General features: G+C 38.2%; 1 protein-coding gene and 1 non-coding gene across 6 annotated transcripts in view; both read right to left on the bottom strand.

The window, feature by feature from the left end:
* Positions 1 to 5,917, bottom strand: part of LOC106869465 (uncharacterized) — a 75,501-nt gene that overhangs the window by 20,329 nt on the left and 49,255 nt on the right. The gene's annotated exons all lie outside the window — the stretch shown is intronic.
* Positions 2,549 to 2,653, bottom strand: LOC128248968 (U6 spliceosomal RNA). The gene has a single exon (XR_008265114.1). It is a non-coding gene; the product is annotated as a U6 spliceosomal RNA (small nuclear RNA).

Consider the following 5,917-nt stretch of genomic DNA (forward strand, 5'->3'; position numbering starts at 1 on the left):
CCCCCACACTTTGGTCATGAATGACCATAGGATTACATCTAGAAAGTTTCCCTCCAAGGCAAAAGTCCAGGCAGGGTTGTTTATGGAAGACCAGAAGTCGCCCATGCATATTAGCCTCCCCTCTCCATGCCATTGATGTTATCCAAGGGAAAGGCAAAAGCCAATACAACTTGGTGCCAATGACATCGCAGCTCATTTCTACAGCTGGGTGAACTGGAACAATGTGAAATAAAGTGTCTTGCTCAAGAACACAGCACAGACTAGTCTGGGAATTGAACTCACTACCACATGACTGTGAGCCTGATGCTCTATCCAGTGAGCCATGCGAAAACTTTCACATATTCTGAGATTTCCACATGCTTTTTTTTTTTCTCTTCTCTTTTACAACCACTGAGATCTCCCTCCACTTCTATCAGGTGGAAATTTTTCTAAGAGGGCTTCAGTAAGTACTTCCCTTAGCTTCGTAATGATTAATTAATTCAATATGGATTGGCATAGCCATGTCTACAAAATACCATGGTCTGGTATTCCCTTTCAGAAAACTGTCAGCTTTAAAACCTTTTAATCACGTAAATTGTTTCGAAACTTCAATCTCAAGAATTAATGCCGAATTATCACATTCCTACCAAACAAGCCATAATTTATGATTTTCGTTTTTACATTCAACATAATCAGGAAGTGTTATCAGTTTCCATGAAAGCATCAAACTTACCAAAATATTCAATGAATGTGCCATCAAACTGTTTTAGTTTGAGATAACACTTTCTTTGTTTTGGTTATATCTAAATTAATCTTCAAGTTCTTAAGATTCTTAAGGTGCCAAAGTTTTCATCTTATTGTAACCTGTTCACTGACAATTCCACAACTGTTGAAAATTACTTACTCTTTACTCTTTTACTTATTTCAGTCGGTTGACTGAAGCCATGCTGGAGCACCGCCTTTAGTCAAGCAAATCGACCCCAGGACTTATTCTTTGTAAGCCTAGTACTTATTCTATTGGTCTCTTTTTGCCGAACCGCTAAGTTACGGGGACATAAACACACCAGCATCGGTTGTCAAGCAATGGTGGGGGGACAAACACAGACACAAACACACACACACACACACACATATATATATATATATATATATACATACATATATACGACAGGCTTCTTTCAGTTTCCGTCTACCAAATCCACTCACAAGGCTTAGGTCGGCCCGAGGCTATAGTAGAAGACACTTGCCCAAGGTGCCATGCAGTGGGACTGAACCCGGAATCATGTGGTTGGTAAGCAAGCTACTTACCACACTGCCACTTCAGAAAAGTTTTTAAAATCTTCAGGAGTTTTCTTTAATTTATGGTCTTATTTAGTTTCATTCTGTCTTTGTGTACCTTTTGAAAATGTGGCTACAGTACAGCTGCTGTTTGACCTCTGTAAGCAACTTTTAGGTTCTATTCTAACATTTTGTTGCCGTGGTTTATTTTTTTAACTTTTGTAGACATGGTTTGCTATGTTTATCTGCTTAGTTATTCTATTGAAATTAAATTCTTACAAAGCTGATGCATTTAAATGTTAAAAAAAAAAAAGAAGAAAGAAACCAAATAATAATTTAGAAATAATACACAAGATAAATCACAGGTGTATGTATGCACACAAATAGAAGGAACTGCAGAAAGCGAAATATAAATTTATAGACCAACAGAAGAATTGAAACTAAAAGTATTTATGGTAGCCCATGGCAAAAGGTTAAAACAAGAATGTATATGCCCAAATATTCAATGAGAGAGAGAGAGGAGGTACAGAGACAAAGAGAGTTATGAAAAATCTCCAAGAATCATATAAACTTACCTGTAACTAATTTCTAACAGATGCAGAAGAACTGTGTCAATGACCAGGTCAAAAATGTGCAATGAAAATTTTAGCATTTCAAGAAATAAACGGAAAGTGAAAGCAAGTGTTGTGTATTCTTAACTGGCTAAAGTAGCTCTTTTAGGCCAATTCCATAAACACTTGCAGAAGTTTTCGAAGCCTTCATTTTCCTTGAAATGTTTTGTAAGCTCACACACTCCCTGAAAGTGATTCTTTTTTTCTACATTTAGTATGTATTTTTTATACGTGGCTATCATCATCATTATCACCATCATTCAACATCTGTTTACCATGCTGGCATGGATTGGATGGTTTGACAGGAGCTAGCCAGCTGAAGAGCTGCCCAGGCTCTATGTCTGTTTTGGCATGGTTTCTACAGTTGGATGCACTTCCTATTGCCAACCACTTAACAGAGTGTACAGGATGCTTATACACAGTACTGGCATGGGTGCATTTACATAGCATCAGTATGAATGCATTTTATGACATCAGCACCCACAAGCCTGCAAAATTAAGAAGACTCAGTTGGAGAGGGATACAGGGGACATGCCTGTATGCAAGGACAACCTCGGTTTTACTTAACTCAATGTGTCTTCTCAAGCACAGCTGCCTGCCAGGAGTCTTGGCGCCCTGTCACCTCCTCTGTGAGGCCCAATGTCTGAAGATCTTTTCTTACCACTTCATCCTATATCTTCAAAAATGTGGAACGCTTCATGAATTTGCATGTTGTCCTTGCGCAGGGGCCATGCTAATCTTCTCTGTATCATTCCAGTTTTAATATATATAAAGGTAAAGATCCTTCAGTCATGAATGACCATAGGGTTGCACCTAGAAAGTTCCCCTCCAAGGCACAAGTCTAGGCAAGGTTGTTTATGGAAGACCAGCAGCTGCCCATGCATACGGTCTCCCTTCTCCACACCACCGATGTTATCCAAGGGAAAGGCAAAGGCTGATACAGCCTGGCACCAGTGATGTCACAAATCATTTCTACAGGTGAGTGAGCTGGAGTAACATGAAATAAAGTATCCTGTAGTATATGCACTGCCAATGATAAATCAAATGCATGATACTTTAATGGTGCATGCTTATATCGACAAAAGCAATATTTAGAATTGGACATATATTTGTTTCTATCGACATGTAATAAACTCAAAAGTCACTCTTACTTCTCCTTTTTTTCATATTTAGCCAATTCTCTGAAATTTAGAAATCCTTTTAAGCTGCTGAATTAGTTATGATGGAATCAGAAGCAGATAAAGCCATAAATGACAGCATGTAAATAATGAGTTAAAAAAAAAACCCTTGGATGGTAGACGTCAAAGACTGCCTGAAGGCCTTTGACTTTTACCATCCTAAGGTTTTTTTTTTTTAAAACCCAATATTTACACTATTATTTATAACTTTATCTGCTTTAAGTTTCATCATTAAAAACAATTTATTTCATGTCTCTCGAAGTTTCTGAATTCTTGCGACATAAACAATATTCATCATTTTCCACGTGTTAACCCTTAAAGAAACTTTGTGTACAGCCATTATATTAAAACAAATGCATTATTTGTTTCTTGTCAATTATGTCCAGAAGATTTTTCAATCATGCTGCAGCAGCGAAGCATCATAACCATTCTTTTGTTATGTCTGGGTCTCTGAATGGAAGTTCACTGCTTTTAACTGGCGGCGCCATTGTTATGCTGTGCTAAGTTTATCCAAGTAAAGCCTGAGTCACATGCGATCTTTTACATTTAGAAGATTTATACAACCGAATAGCCAAGCTCTGACATTGAGCTGATAGCCACCTTAAATAGTCTAAACATGTAAAACATATGCAATCTTACAATAATATTAGCATAACAATGAAATCACATGCAGTGTTCAAACACAGCCTAATCTACTGAAGCTATTATAGTTATGGCTTCTAAAACTTGCAGGTTTAACCCCTCACACACTCTGCTAACTATCCATCCAATAAACCAATAAAAGAAAGTGCTTCTACATGGTTATAGAACCTGTTTGAAAATAGCAGCCAAATGTCCTTTAACCATTTAAGCATTCAAATTACTGTCAAAAGTAATGCTTGTTTATGCACATTATTTTGAATTAAAAAACGTAAAGACCCTCTTTGGTCATGAATGACCATGACATTGTACTTAGAAAGTTCCCCTCCGAGGCACAAGTCTGAGTAAAGTTGTTTATGGAAAACCAGCAGTCACCCAAGCACATCAGCCTTGTCTCTCTCCACACCATCAATGTTATCCAAAGGAAAGGCTGATACAGTTTGGCATCAGTGACATTGCAACTCATTTCTACAGCTGAGTAACATGATATAAAGTGTCTTGCTCAAGAACACAACATACAGCCGGATCTGGGAATCAAACTCACTACTTCATGATTGTCAGCCCAATGCTCTAACCACTGAGCCATGCACCTTCACTATTTTGAATTAATCATGTGATATCTTGCAGCTTCAAGGTTTCAAAAATGTGATTGTTTATTTTTACAATGACATTGTGGGTATGTGTGAGAGATTGGATGTGGTCAGTTTGAACACAAAGCATAAAAGTGATAGAATATTTGGGATGGGTATGGCCAGTTTAAATAAGAAAGGATTAAGCCACATCTTAGAGTTAAGAAGCTATAAAAAAAAACAAAAACTGATGAGTCCTTGATACACTATGTCTGAAAAAAAAAAAAATTAGACATGACTGTTGCTAAAAAGTTACTTTCCTAACCATATAGTCTTGTATTTAATCCCATTGTATAGCACCTTGGACAAGTGTTTTCCACCATAAGCCCAGGCCAACCAAAGCCTTGTGGATTTGTTCACAATGAATTGGCTGGCACAGAGTGATTAGAAGACACTTGCCCAAGGTGATGTGCAATGAGATCGAATCCAAAACCATGAGGTTGCAAAGAGGACTTCTTAATCATACAGTTATACCCAATATCTTTATCATTTATGTTCCAGTCATTAGACTGTGGCCATGCTGGGACACCCCTTTGAGGAATTTTAGCCAAATGAATCAGCTTCTTTTTTTTTAAAGCCTGGTACTTATTCTATCGGTCTCTTTCGCCAAACTGGTAAGTTACATACCAGCACCAGTTGTCAAACAGTGTGGGGTGACAGTCACAAAGAGACATGCACACATTTTCACTTTCTGTTTATTAAATCAGCTCTCAAGACATTGGTTGGCCTGAGGCTATAGCAGAAGACACTTGCCCAAGGTGCCACACAGGGACTGAACCTGAAACGATGTGGTTGGGAAGCAAATTGCATGCCACACAGGTGTAGTTATGTGGTAAGAAGCCTACTTCCCAACCACATGGTTCCGAGTTCAGTCCCACTGTGTGGCACCTTGAGCAAGTATCTCTACTATAGACTCAGGTTGGCCAAAGCCTTGTGAGGGATTTGGTAGATGGAAACTGAAAAAAGCTTGTGTGTGTATATATACATATACATACATACATACATATTTGTGTGTATGTGTGTGTCTATACGTATGTCTTTGTGTCTGTCCCCTCCTTCACAATCGGTGTTGGTGTGTTTATGTCCCCTATAACTTAGCAGCCTGGCAAAAGAGACCAATAGAATAAGTACCGGGCTTATAAAAAATAAATCTTGGGGGTCGATTTGTTCAACTAAAAAAACCTTTGAAGGTAATGTTCCAGCATGGCCGCAGTCAAATGACTGAAACAAAGAAAAGAATACATACATATATATATATATATATATATATATATATACTCTCTTACTTGTTTCAGTCATTTGACTGCAGCCATGCTGAAGCACTGCCTTTAGTTGAGAAAATCGACCCCAGGACTTATTCTTTGTAAGCCTCGTACTTATTCTATCGGTCTCTTTTTGCCGAACCGCTAATTTACGGGAACGTAAACACACCAGCATCGGTTGTCAAGCGATGGTGGGGGGACAAACACAGACACACAAACACACACATATATATATATACATATACATATATACGACAGGCTTCTTTCAGTTTCCGTCTACCAAATCCACTCACAAGGCTTTGGTCGGCCCGAGGCTATAGTAGAAGACACTTGCCCAAGGT

Source organism: Octopus bimaculoides, chromosome 10, assembly GCF_001194135.2.
Source record: "Octopus bimaculoides isolate UCB-OBI-ISO-001 chromosome 10, ASM119413v2, whole genome shotgun sequence".
Taxonomy (NCBI): Eukaryota; Metazoa; Mollusca; class Cephalopoda; order Octopoda; family Octopodidae; genus Octopus; species Octopus bimaculoides.